General features: G+C 43.0%; 1 protein-coding gene across 3 annotated transcripts in view; it reads left to right on the top strand.

Moving 5' to 3' along the window:
• Positions 1-14,972, top strand: part of septin5a (septin 5a) — a 40,779-nt gene that overhangs the window by 11,094 nt on the left and 14,713 nt on the right. The gene's annotated exons all lie outside the window — the stretch shown is intronic.

Genomic DNA, 14,972 nt, shown 5'->3' with positions numbered 1-14,972 from the left:
TGCATTATTACAAAGATTTTAGCAAATAGATTTACTATCGTACAACCTCTATTATTCGCATATGTCATTACAGCATGTGGCTTTGCAGTCAAGGTTTATTTAATAAATAACCAAAAGGTTAAATTTAATTATATTAAAGTTCATTTGAGACCTGGAAATAGTATATTAAAAGCACAATAAAAGTAAATTCTGTGCACATTTTATGAGTTTTGTAAGCTTGATTTAGTATTTAATGAGCATGTTAAATTAAAGCACGATTTAGTCATGTGTCAATACCTTTCCAGTAGCTCAACATATAGAGCATTGTGCTAACAAAGTACACCTTAGGGATTCAAATCCCATGAATTGTACATAAATTGTGCCTTTTCCCTCTACAGTAAACCTTCTTGGATAAAAACAACAATTATATATAAATTAATCACATGTACGTCATATATACTGAAACCTCAGTGTATACCATTAGTGTGTCTGATACAATTGTTACTGTTGTGTCAAAGAAAATTATGGTATAAATATGTAACAATTTGTAAAATTATCAAGCATGGACAATAAAACATACATAAAACAATACCACTTAATTGGTAGGGAAAGATACTTCAAATTGTCTTTCAATTGGGGTATGCAATAAATGAGTAAGTATACCTACATATCACAACAAAGACTCACAGCATTCAAGTAAAAACACCTTTATTAACTTTTACATTTCCAGGTGATGCATCCAGTACTTCTAGAAATTGCACAAATTGGTGAGTGTAGGATGAGTATGGAGTAGATGGGCAGACCAAATGATAGCGCTGTCTGAGGAATACAATGCTGAAACCACAGCACTAAATCTAGTTTTTTTTTTTATTGCCCACCACCACCCCCCTCTTCAGAGGACAACTTTATTTTACATTACATTCAAGAGCAAAGAGTGTGGCCGCTCCGAACTCACCAGTACCGTGGAAAAAAGAAAAAAAAAGAAAAACAGGGTGGGATACAGAAACAACAAGCGTAACAATAACAGACATCAATCAACATGGGGAGAGGGGGAGAGAAAAAAAAAAAGGTATACAGAAATAATAACACTAATAATGTAGGTGGGATGGAAAAAAATTAAGTATAGGGGAATACAGAATACAAACAACCATAAGAAACATAACACTCGTCAAACAACAAGAATTATAACAACATCAGTGATTACACCTCACCAGGGAGGCGTCCAGGAGGCATCCTAAGCAGATGCCCGAGCCACCTCATCTGGCTCCTCTCAATGCGGAGGAGCAGCGGCTCTACTCTGAGTCTCTCCCGAATGACCGAGCTCCTCACCCTATCTCTAAGAGAGAGCCCAGCCACCCTGCGGAGAAAACTCATTTCGGCCGCTTGTACTCACGATCTCGTTCTTTCGGTCACTACCCACTGCTCATGACCATACAGTAGGTGGGGTTAGGAACATAGATCGACCGGTAAATTAAGAGCTTTGCCTTTTGGCTCAGCTCCTTTTTCACCATGACAGACCGATGCAGCGCCCGCATCACTGCTGACGCCGCACCGATCTGCCTGTCGATCTCCCACTCCATCCTTCCCTCACTCGTGAACAAGACCCCGAGATACTTAAACTCCTCCACTTGGGGAAGGACCTCCTCCCCGACCTGGAGAGAGCACTCCACCCTTTTCTGGCTGAGGACCATGGTCTCGGATTTGGAGGTGCTGATTTTCATTCCAGCCGCTTCACACTCGGCTGCGAACTGTTCCAGTGAGAGCCGAAGGTCACGGTCTGATGAGGCCAACACTAAATGAACCAGATAAAACAAGAAGAGCATATACTGTACTAAACACATCTAAGCACATTTATCAAAAAAGTCATTTGTAAAGTAAAAAAATAAATGTATCCAAACAATGTGTCCTGCCCCGATCGTCTGCTCCTTCCGTGTGCCACGCCCACTCGTTAACCCCGTGTGGAATCCCCGTGTGATCAGCTGTTTCTAGTTGTTTTCATTAGCCCTCTGTATTTCGTCCGTGTTTCAGTTTGTTTCCCCAGTCCGGTTATTGTATTGTCCGTCTGCGTTTTGCCTGCCTTACCTGTAATTAAACACTGTATTCCCCGATACCCTGACGTCTGCGCCTTTGTCTCCATTCTGTCCCCGCTCGGCACAACAATATTATTAGAATTAAACGTATTAATGGTTTATTATTAATATTAAAATAATGAATAAGAAATCTTTATTTTTTAATGTATTTTATTATATAATAATAATTACTGTTACTGTCTGTCATTGTCTAAATGTATTTTTACTGTCTAAATATATGTAGACTATTCAGTTAGTGTAAACATGCACGGTGCTATCACAGCGAATGCGAGGCTGAGACTGAAGCGTTACCCTTTGTTTCCACTGAGAGACGTGCCGCGTGACTCATTTCCCCGCACGTAAGTTATCTTAGGTCGGCGTTCACGGTTTGACTACTGAGATTCAGATTGAGCTCTAGGTTTTTTTTTTTTTCGAATTGGTTAGTTCGACTTTTAAGAAATTCGAGTTCTAATCAGTTCGAGAACTGAGGTACCACTGTATACAGTATATATTTATTTAAAAAACTGAATTTTGTTATTGAAGTCATTGAAGGATTGAACATTTACGGACATCTATATCTAGTGTCTGTGAGTTTGTAAGGATGCAGTGTGTTACAGTTTTCTGCCGGTGGAGTGCATTATGGGCAGTAAACAGACACAGCAGTTTTAAAAGGCCTATTAGCATTCCACCTCATGTGAGTGCAGTTTGGCTGGCACTGACCTCATGATCTGCTGACCACTGGACTGTTTGATCAGCTGGAGGTGACGGAAGTAACCAAACTGAGGAGGGATGTTGCATCTAGAGCAGCATCCTGTGCCTGTTTGGTTTGCTCCATGTGCTTCCTTCATAGAAATACTTGAAAGCAAGTGCTGGAAGCTTTGAGTTCAGTTCTACCTTTGTGTGTCAGTGTGTTTTCAGTGTGTGATTGGGCTGGGAGTTGTTTGTGGGGGTGTCTGTATGTGTTGGTGTGTGGCTCTGAAATGAGGCTGTGTCCTTGAGTTTGGGTGGGGCTGGTGGGCTGAGACCATCAGCTTTGCTCAGCCCATCTCTGCGTGGCTCACTGGTGCTGGGGTGGTAGAGCAGCTTGCTAGTGAGGGAGGTGGGGGGCTGCCCAGGGTGAGTGCAGAGCCGAGAGGATCAAAAATCGGGGGAGGGTTAAGGCTCTGGCCTTTAGTTTTGATGTCACAGCAAGACATCTGCTCCATTCAAGAGACATCAGTCTCCCATGGGGGTGGCAACAAAAAGAAAATCATCCAATATAGCACCCTCATCCCCCTCCTTTGACCATCCCCAAGAGCAGCTGGCTTGGGGTCCCACATTTCACATTCACTATTTCTCAGATCATTAGTCTTTTTTCAAGCTCAAAACATCACGTTGCTGGAGTATGACCTGCTCTTGGTCATTTCACTTCTTTCAAACAGACTTCTTGTCAGTTTTGAGGAAATTTGTTAATTTTACATAATAGACACATTATGCTTAACTTCCTGAAATACAGACATATTGTTTATTGTATTCTTGGTGAACACTCCGGGGAATACATTTGGTTTTGTCGCCGGGCAGTAGATGTTTTGTTTGTTAAGACAATATCTTAAAAACCATTTGATGGATCTATTTCAAACTTTGCAAAGGCATTATACGGGTGACAAACTAGAGATGATTAAATTTTGAGAGAGATTTCCCAAAAACTGAAGCAGTGCCACATAGTGATAGCCAGAAAAGGGCAGTTTTTTTATTTGATCCCTTTAAGGGTGCTTTTCCACTGCAGCAGGTACCATTCTTTTGGAACAGTAATTTCCATTTTCTATTGACTGGTTGAGTACTAGTAACAAAAGTTTCAGTACCCAATGTACCAAAGCAGCTGGGGTACTTTTTTGGTTCATTTGTAGTTTGGGGTGGGACTTGCAAATACTCTTTTGTCGAATGGTCATTCATTAATGAAATAGTGCTGGTGGACCAGCTTCATGTGTAGGTAGACCTGCACAGCTATGCTGGTCAACCACCTACACCAGCACCTAAAATCATGCTGGTCTAAGCTGTTTTTTTCAGCAGTGATTTGTGGTATTTTTGACCCCACTGCAGGGTGCTGTTGTTGACATGCTTTGAGCCCTTTTTAGAACAGACAGCACCATCTAGTGGGGTCAGAAAATACAGCAAATGGTTCATGAAGCATCGTTTTGGCCATCATTAGAGTACAGGTACAGCATGGATGCAGTATACTGTATAGGTAGGTAAATAGTGTCTATGACTTTGGCATAGTGTCCCAGTCACCTAACATCCTATTTGACAGAACGTCAGCCGGACGCGTATATAATAAAATCTCTCAGCAGGAATAGGGCTATGCAATATGATGATATATATTGGATGACAAAATAAAAACATCTATCATTTCATATTATGAATATTTGTTTTATGGTGTCACAAAATACACTGTTTATGGCAACATTTTTTCATCATTTGATGACAGTACAAGGTTACACATCACCACATGTGATGTGGTAATTTTACATGTGAAACATGTTTTGCACATTTGTGGATCACGTCCTGTCTATTTGAGGGTTGCGTTACATTTGGGACTTCCCTCCTATTTATTTGTGGAGTTTTATGTTCACTCGCAATAGTTTTGTAATCCCACTTGCTCACTTGCTATTTGCTGTAACTTGACAACATGGTTAAATCTAAATAATACAGACATGTCCTGCAAAGTGTGCTTTAAGCATTAAACTATGGGGGACAATGTACACCATTTAAATATAATATTAAGTGTTTTATTTATTATTTGTTAATAATTGCACTGTGTCCATTCACCACCAGTGACTTTAAGCAAAACAGCTGGGCTATTGAACATGAAGTGCACACATACAAACACTGAAATATTTCACAAATATTGAAAGATATAGTGGACCTTCGAGTTACGACCAGCCTGACATATGAACAACCAAAATTTTAGTTTTGACTTACGACCAAAGTCTTGAGTTACGACCCGAATGCCAGTCGAGGCCAAAACATGAATCTGCTGGTGCGGTTATAAACAAAGATACGAGATGCCCCGAGATGCCCGAGAGGCGTTCATAAGTGTCAGTCTGAGCCCAGGTACGCGTTTGTGGACATAATTTTGATCAGTGCAGTGCTTTACATAATTCATTTAATTAATTGCTATCAAAATGGCCCCAAAAAAGCTGGAAAAGAAGCTAAGGAAGGAAGAGAAGGTAAAGAAAGCAATCACAATCAAAAAGAAGAAGGAAATTATGTAGAAATATGAGTGGCATTTGTGTGACAGATCTCGCTAATATATGCATCATGTTGAAATACACCATCTCGACAATCTCAACTCTCCTTCCAAACAATATCTACTTTCTATTTCACCCTCCCCCTCCTCCCTTCCTGAAAGCCAAAGATGTCAACTTGAATGGTGAGTACAATATGAAATTGTTGTTTCTGGTAAATTACACACATTATACAACCCTTTTTTTATTATGAAAAGGTTAGGTAATAGGTGCTTTGGATTGTTTGGTATGCATTATCGGTATTTCCATTATTTCTTATATAGTCTTGACTAACGACTAACTTGAGTTACAACCAGCCCTCGAGAACAAGTTGAGTTTGTTAGTAAAGGGTCCACTGTATTAGAGCTGGAAAACTGCATATAAAACTAACTTTACCATGGTGTTTGAGTTAAGGTTTAAACTTGAACCCACTTCCTGGAATATTTCAGTATAGATCTGCATATCCCCACATACATCATCAAGCGAGAATACCAGGGAGGTATACCCGAAAGTGGGTTCAGGTTTAAACCTTATAACTATGATGCCACAGTAAAATTAGCTTTATATTCAGTTTTCTGGCTGTAACATCTTTCAACAAAAGCAAGCAACACCCCTTAGTTTTCCATATTTCTTTATAGGTAAATTTTAATTCATATTTCAATGTTTGTGTGTGCATTTCACCTTAAATAGCCCAGTTGTCTTGTTTAAAATCACTGACGGCGAATGGACACAGTGCAATTATTACTAAATACTAGGGATGTAACGATACACTCAGCTCACGATTCGATACGATTCATGATTCAGTTCACAATACGATGATTTTCTCATGATTTTTTAACAGAATGAGCTGCAGACAAATTTATTAAAAAGTATTCCTTTATCTTTTTTCTAAACTGTGCAAAACGTGTCCTCTTCTTAACAGTGTAACTGAAATTGAATAAAATTTTAATCGCGGGGAAAGACGAGGCAGGAAGGCGAAAATCAGGGGGCAAGGAGACAAGGTGAGGGACAGACGAAGGGGACAAGGAGGGAGTCAGAGGGGACACCAGCAAAGGCCAGGAGGGGGAGGAAGCCACCGCAAGCGACGGCGCAGCCAAAGCTGGCAAAGGCGCTGTCCAGCGACGTGCGGGAGCAGGAGGATCCACAGGCAGCCGACGAGGAGTCGGAGGCAGGACCGAGGCTAGGCAACGAGGCGTCAGAGGGGGACCCGCAGGCGATGGCCAACCCGGAGCCGCTGGACCCGCAGGCGCCCCCCAAGCCCCAGCTAAGGCAAGCGAGGGCGAGTCAGGGGGCAGGGCGAGCCAGGGGTCAGGGCGGGCGGGACCCTGGCCCTGCGCCTGTGTCCTCTCCTCTTTCGGGACACAGACAGGCAGGGCTCTTGCTGGGATCGACCTCGCCAGGTAGAGGGCAGAGTAGTCAGGGAGATCCCCGAGGGGTCCCACTCGAGCTCCTCCTCCTACAAGGAGGAAGGAGCGGTGGTCAGACTGTCTGGGACCTCCTCGGGGACTGGGACCAGGGCTGGGACAAGGGCTGGGGGGACTGGAGCAGGGACCACGGGTGCAGCAGGAGGCGGGGCTGTCGCAGGAGCCCTGGGTGCAGCTGCAGGCGGAGAGGGAGCCGCAGCAGGAGCCGCCTCGGGCAGAGCGGCGACAGCCGGCGGCTCGAGCGGTGCAGCAGCGACTGCCGACTCTCGGCCAGCAGGGGACGCTGACAAGACAGGTCGGGCAAACGAGACAGGCGAGGCAGGCAGGGCGGGCGAGACATCAGGCAGGGCCATGGGCGTAGCGGCGTCAGCAGGCACCTCGGGAGTGTGACCAGCAGGGGGCGCCTCAGCAGGCACCTCGGGCGTGTGGCCAGCTGCAGGCGGAGGCGGCGCCGGAACCTCAGGCGTAGCTGTAGGCGGAGGGTCAACCGGCGGGCAGGCTGTGGGCATAGTGGTGGCGTCAAGCAGGCGGGCTGCGGGCGTTGCCGGGACCTTGGCCACAGGGGCCGGAGCATCCACCTCTGGGACAGGCAGGATGGGCGGAGCGGTGGCAGCAAGCACTGCCGACTCATGGCCAGCAGGGGGTGCCACAGCAGGGGCCTCGCGCGCAGCCGGAGGCGCAGCACAGACAGGCAAGCTTGGCAGGACGAGCAGGACAGGCGAGTCGGGCTGGACGGGCTGGCGGGCGTTGAGCGCAGGCAGCTACAGTAGGCGGAGCAGCGGGGGCCTCGTGCATGGCAGCAGGTGGTGAATTAAAGTGTACTTGCATGCTGCTTATGAATGTTCTATGAATGCATTATGAATGTGCACTGAATGTTCTATAAATGCATAATGAATGCATTATGAAGGCGCACTTAATATAAAGCGTTACCAAATAAACTAAGGCTTGCATGTGCAGCTTTTTAGCATGGTTTGCCCTTTTAATAATCTTTGCTCTGGCGGTGGTCAATTGAGCTGGTGAACATGATGAAGCATGTTCGTTGTGCTATTTGTGTATGTTATCAGTCTTTACAATGTTTGTATGCAGTTTTTGTCTTGTCTTGCTTTTCTCTGCGTTTTCGTTTGAGATTACCGGAAAACTAAAATGCTGCCATGCTGCTGATGTAAGATCAGGGGGTGTGTCCTCAATTTCAAATTCGCTCGCCATCTCGCGTTCGGTCAAAACCAATAACTAATGGTGCGTTCGTTTTTCTCTCGGAACTCGGAAATTCCGAGTTGAGTGACAATCTCCCGTTCAAGCTACCCACATCTCGGAATAAACATGGCTGCCTCCATGAACATGCTGCTGTGTGTTGTTACTTTATATTTTAGCAAATTTGGAGTGAGATTATTTTTTCCGAGAGACAAACAAACAAGAAACATAAACTAGTCAAACCGCATTAAAAGCTTTATAAAGTATTTTAGTACATTCATAGCGATATTCTTTTTTCAAGAGGCAAACAAACTACAAACAAACCAAAGACAACAAGTCTGGTAAAAATCTGACATTGCATTCTAGGATACTGTTATGATATTCTCTAAATCGAACACGTGCAATTACATTTATAACAATACATTTAACAAAATAAACATTTTTAAAGATTTATAAAATAGAATTACTGTTGAGTGTGTAAGCCGCCATGTTCAAATTACGTCACTGGGGCAACTCGGACAACAAAATCTTGTCCGACTTCAACGTCATAAAAGAGGCGTGTTTCCAACGGGAAGTGACGTTTTTCGTGACGTTTCGTGACTTTTTCATCTGAGTTCCGACTTGGAGAGAAATAATCGAACGCACCATAACGTACGTCGTTGACGTGAATACGCAGTGACATCTGACGTTAAACTGACGTTGTGAAATCAAATGTAATATTACGCCAGTTTTTCTGTTAAGTAAAGTAATGTGAAATATTCCTAAAGTAGTGATTCATTTTCCACATCAGCCGGTTTAAATCGTCATACAGTACATTTACATAGATTTTTAACCGATTCACGATTCATCATTACATGCCTACTAAATACGTTAAAAACATGTACAGTGGTACCTCAGTTCTCGAACTCATTAGAACTCAAATTTCTTAAAAGTTGAACCAACCAGTTCGGAAAAAAAATTACGTAGAACTCGATCTGAATCTCAGAAGTCAACCTAACCTAGAACGCCGACCTAAGGGTTAAGATTAGGGTTATGCGCATAAAAATTAATGGAGAGTCCCCACAATGAAATATGAATATGTGTGTGTGTCTGTCTGAGTATGTCTGAAAAGGAGAGTGGTTAACCATTTAAAAAGTGATTTCAGCCATCAGGCAAGAGAAAGTTACTTGTTTGCCAATTTTCCTGTTGTTTTCTGGGCAACGATTTGATATACTGTGAAAAGTGAAAGAGGCAAGAGTTAAAAATACAGTGGTACCTCAGTACCTCGAACTCATTAGAACTCAAATTTCTTAAAAGTCGAACCAACCAGTTCGGAAAAAAATTTACCTTGAACTCGATCTGATAATCATAAGTCAAACCGTGAATGCCGACCTAAGATAACTTGTACGTGCGGAAATGAGTCATTTGGCACATCTCTCAGCGGAAACAAAGGGTAATACTTCAGTCTCAGCCTCGCATTCGCTGTGATAGCATCGTGCATGTTTAAACTAGTTGAATACATATATTTAGACAGTAAGGATTAGATGATAGACAGTAACAGTAATTATTATTATATAATAAAATACATTTAAAAATAAAACTTTCTTATTAATTATTTTAATATTAATAATAAACCATTAATACATTTAATTAAAATAATATTGTCGTGCAGAGCAGGGATGGAACGGAGACAAAGGCACAGACGTCAGGGTATCAGGGAATACGGGGTATAATTACAGGTAATGCCTTGTCCACACGTACGCGGGTATATTTTAAAACGTACCTTTTTCTATACGTCTTGGGCTTTTGTCCACATGTAAACAGCATCTCAGGTCACTGAAAATGGAGCTTTTGCAAAACTCCATCCAGGGTGAAGATTTTAAGAAACTCCGTTTTCAGCGTTGACATGTAAACAGGGAAAACTGAGTTTTTGGCTCAAAACGTCAGATTTTGCGCCGTTGTCCTGCACTTTGTTTAACGTCAGAGCGTGTGCTGTTTGCTGTATACATTAGGTGAGTTTGAGCAATGGTGGACTTAGCCGAAATAGTGCTTGTGCTAACCTTGCTGACAGGACTTCTTACATGTGTACAGATAAATGTTGATCAACACAGGCGTCGGAAAGTGCGCCATGGTTTTCAACTTAACAGGACTGGCAATTAGGCTTCTGATTGGCTAACATGGCAGTACGGTTAGAGTTATAATGCCGCCTGTTGTTTTGTCATGCTTTTGACAGCGCGTTTTAGGGGTTTCATGTGGATGGAAATTTTTTAGTTGACAATGTTCGTGTGGACGGGGATTTTTTTTTAAACGGAGGAGGAAAAACACAGTTTACAAAATATACCCGTGTACGTGTGGACAAGGCATCAGGCAGGCAAAACGCAGACGGACAATACAATAACCGAACTGGGGAAACAAACTGAAACGCAGACTATATAAAGAGGGCTAATGACAACAACTGGAAACAGTTGATCACACGGGGATTCCACAAGAGGTTAACTAGGGGGCGTGGCACACGGAAGGAGCGGACGATCGGACAGTGTTTATTTTACACATTGTTTGGATGCATTTATTTTCTTACTTTACAAATTACTGTTTTGATAAATGTGCTTAGATGTGTTTAGTACAGATGTGTTTAGTACAGTATATGCTCTTCTTGTTTTATGCGGTTCATTTTGTGTTTAAAAGCAAAAAAGAAAACATATTTAGGTGTAATTTTTTGGGGCCGGGAACCAATTAATTGGTCTTCCATTATTTCTTATGGGGAAAATTCGATTAGAACTCGAACTTTTTAGGATTTGATCCGTAGTTCTGAACGGATTAAGTTCGAGTTCTGAGGTACCACTGTATATGAAAATTACATAGTGTGCATTGTCCCCTGTAGTTTAATGCTTAAACTCCCTTAACTGGATATATCTGTATCATTTAAGTTTATACTTAGTCCACTAATTCTATCTTTTGTACTTTACATGGACACAATACAGTTATTATTAGCAATGAAAAAGTATTGTGAGTGAATGCAAAACATATTTTCCCACCCATACCTCTTAGGGACTTGTATAATGCAGCTATATGTAGAAAAAAATGACAAATACATCACTATCCACAAATATGTATTTTTATTTGTATTGTGTAAAATCATATCCACAAAAATATGGACCGATTTGTACAGTACATGTGAAAAGGGTTTTGCAAATTACTGGATCACTTCCCATCTTTGTAGATCATATTAAATTTGTGACCTAGCTCCTTTTTATTTATGGATCTTTGTCCAGTTCCTACCGCAGCTGATCTGTAGAAAAAATATATAAATATGAGGTGCAGCCCTGATATATATCGTTATCAGGATATGAAATGACATATCGGGATATGAGATTTTGGTCATATCGCACAGTCAGGAGTAAATTAAGGATTAGTTCTTTCAGGAGGTACTGTACATGAGAGAGAACAATTTGTAATGAATTATCCATCCATCCATTCTCTGCTGCGTGTCCGGGGTTGGGTCGCAGGGGCAGCAATCTAAGCAAGGATTGCCAGCCACCTCCTCCAGCTAGATATGATATGTGTTAAGGATTAGTTCTTTCAGGAGGTACTTGAGAGAGAGAACAATTTGTAATGAATTATCCATCCATCCATGGGCGTAAATTACATTTAACAGTAGAGGGGGACAATTTAATATAAAATTTCTCATGAGCAATTGTTGAAGGGGACACAAATAATACAGTCAAATTGTACTTATAAAGATATGTCCCCACAATGAAAAACTTTGCTTCTATCATTATTATTGTAGCATGGAGACTGCGTCATTATGGTTATTTTCAAAGTTTTTCTCAGGTTCAATGACAAAGCAGATTTTTCTTCAAAACTATTTATTGCATTGTTTGTTATGTTGTTTACAGTCAAGCCATCAACATACAATAAAATTTAAACATGACTGTTTAAATGCATAATAGATATTGATTAAACAAAAAAAATACAGTGGGGTCAGTTCGGACGTAGCACAGTGCTCATTTAGTAAATGCACAGCTACACAATATGCTAATTGTGGCCGTTAATGTTAAGTTAACATTATGCCAAGTCGTCACAAATAAAACAATGCATGGAAAACGGCTTTGGCGTGTTAGTTGCAGTGCACTATGCAACAAGCTATTGTAAACAAGCTAACGTTAACTAGATAAGTAATATTTTAATCGCTAATATAGCAGATTCGTGGAAAATTACATCGGTAATCAGCATTTTGCCGCAACTAATTTATGAATGAGTCTGCATCAACTACATTAAAGAGAATCGCTTTATTTAAAGTGAATAAAATACCCTACTTACTGCAGTTCAACATTAATTGAGCCGCAGCCACACACCTGATTCGTGTGTGTAGAGTAGGTGAGATGACCTGGGAAAGCAGGCAGTTGGCCAAACCACTGTGAGGAAGGGGAGGGGGAACTCAACTGTTTCTAAATGCATTTTTTGCGTTTGTTTTTTTTTTCCACTTACAGAATTATTTTAGGTATACATACATATATTTTTCACAATAGATAGTGCGATTTTTTTTTTTTATAATTTTTTTTGGGGGGACAACCCTCGGATAGGGGGGGACATGTCCCCTCCGTCCCCCCCGGGATTTACGCCCATGCATCCATCCATTCTCTGCTGCGTGTCTGGGGTTAGCCTGCTGCTGGGTTAGACATCCCTGCTTAGACCCACAACACAGAAACACTACAATCTGGAAGTTCACACTATGCACACCTCAATCGAATCTGTCAAACATATCTACCTCATGCCAAATTTGCACTTTTTACAACTGGCACGTCTTTGTCTTTTTCATTTGCACTCTAATTGCACATGACCACTTTGTATTCTGTTCATAAAAATGTAGTTAGAATTTATTATTTATGTGAATTTTTTTTTTTGGTATATTTTTTTTATCTTAAAGCACATGTAGACTGGTTGGGCATATTCCCATGAATCCTCCAGTATCCTTTTGAAGGTGAAGAGCTGGTTCAGTGTTCCATGGCCAGGATGGAATCCACTTTATTCCTTCTGGATCCGAGGTTCAACCAACGCACGGACACTCTTCTCCAGTACCCCAGCATAGACCTTACCAAAGAGGCTGAGGAGTGTGATCCCCCTGTAGTTGGGACACATCCTCTGGGTTCTGTTCTTAAAAATTGGGACCATCACCCCAGTCTGCCAATCCAAAGGCACTTTCCTAAACGTCCATGCAATGTTGAAGAGGCATGTCAGCCAACACAGCACAACAACAACAATAGCTTTTAAGAACTCAGGATGAATCTCATGCAACCCCGGAGCCTTACAACTGAAGTTTTTTTACTTCTTCAGTGATCTCAACCCTAGAGGTGGGCAAGTTCCCCTCTGATTCTTCCCGCTCTACTTCCTCCAAGGAAGCCGCATCAGTGGGATTCAGGAGATCCTTGAAATATTCCTTCCACCACTTGACTATATCCCCTGTTGAGGTTAACAGTTTTCCATCCGTGCAGTAAATAGCATGAGGAAAGCCTTACTCCCCCTCCCCCCCGCTCCCGAGTCTCCTGACTCGTCCCACACTCCAGATTTTGCTTCAGTGACTGCCAAAGCCACTTTCCACTTGGCCTGCCGATACCTGCCACCTACGTCAGGAGTCCCACAAGCTAACCAAGCTCAGAAGGACTCCTTCTTCAGCCTGAAAGCTCCCTATGCCGCTGATGTCCACCACTGGGTTCGGGGATTGCCACTGCAACAGTACCAACAACCTTACAGCCACAACTCTGCACTGACGCTTCATCAATGGAGTCCTGGAACATGGCCAATTCAGGCTCCATGCCCCATGACTCCCTCAGGAGCGAAAAGTATTTCTGCCGGAGGTGCAAGTTAAAGTTCTCCCGGACAGAGGCCTCTGCCAGACGCAGAGTCTATCAGGTCCATCCAGCTTCTTCCTCCGCTTTTGGATCCAACTCACTATCAGGTGTTGATCAGCTCAGCTCCTCCTCCACACAGATCCAATGACACAATTACAAAATCGATCATTGAACCACAGCCTAGGGTCCTCTGGTACCAAGTACACTTATGAACACCCTTTTGTTCGAACATGGTGTTCGTTATGGACAAACTGTGGTTAGCACAGAAGTTCAATAACTGATCACCACTCAGATTCTAATTGGTCAGCCCATTCCTCCCAATCACACCCTTCCAGGTTTCACTGTCATTACCCATGTGTGCGTTAAAGTCCCCCAGCAGAACAATGAAGTCCCCAGAAGGAGCACTTTCCAGCACCCCTTCCAAGGTCTCCAAGAAGGCCATATACTCGGAACTAGTGTTTGGTGTGTACGCAGTCAGAGCCCTTCCCCCGACTCTAAGTCAAAAAGAGGTGACTCTCACGTTTACCAGGGTAAACTCCAACGCAGTGGCACAAAACCAGGGGGCTATAAGTAGACCCACACTTGCCCAGCGCCTCTCACCATGGGCAACTCCAGAGTAGAATGGAGTCCAGCCTCTCTCCAGGAGTTTGGTTCCAGAGTCTAAGCCGTGCATTCGGTGAGCCCAACTATATCTAATCAGTATCTCTCTACCTCCCACTAAGTTCCATGTGCTGACAGCCAGTTTTGGGCAACCGACGGTTGGTCCTTCAAGGCCGCAGTTTTCGACTGCCACCCGATCTACACTGCACCCGACCCCCACGGCTCCCCCTGCAGGTGGTGGGCCCACAGGGGTAGAACCCATGTTACCCCTTCAGGCTATGTTACCCCTTTGGGCTATGCATATGACCTCCTGCCCTAAGCCTGGCTCCAGGGCCCGGTCTCCCCAGTCCAGGTGGGGTTAACATCTAACCTCGATTTTCTTCGTCATAGGGGTCATTATGAACTGCACTTAGTCTGGCCGCTGACCTAGGACCAATTTACCTTGGGAGACCCTACCAGAGGCAATTGCCCCAGACAATATAGCTCCTAGGATCATAGGGGCAGACGAACTCCTCCACCACAATTAGGTGGCGATTCATGGAGGGGTTAACACCTGTGCCAAGGCGGGACTGTTTTTGATGGATATTTTTCAAACTTTGCAGAGGCATTATATTGGTG

This window comes from Paramormyrops kingsleyae, chromosome 2, assembly GCF_048594095.1.
Source record: "Paramormyrops kingsleyae isolate MSU_618 chromosome 2, PKINGS_0.4, whole genome shotgun sequence".
In the NCBI taxonomy this organism is placed as follows: Eukaryota; Metazoa; Chordata; class Actinopteri; order Osteoglossiformes; family Mormyridae; genus Paramormyrops; species Paramormyrops kingsleyae.
The sequence above is the reverse complement of the archived record's forward strand: the minus strand, read 5'-3'. Positions and strand labels throughout refer to the sequence as shown.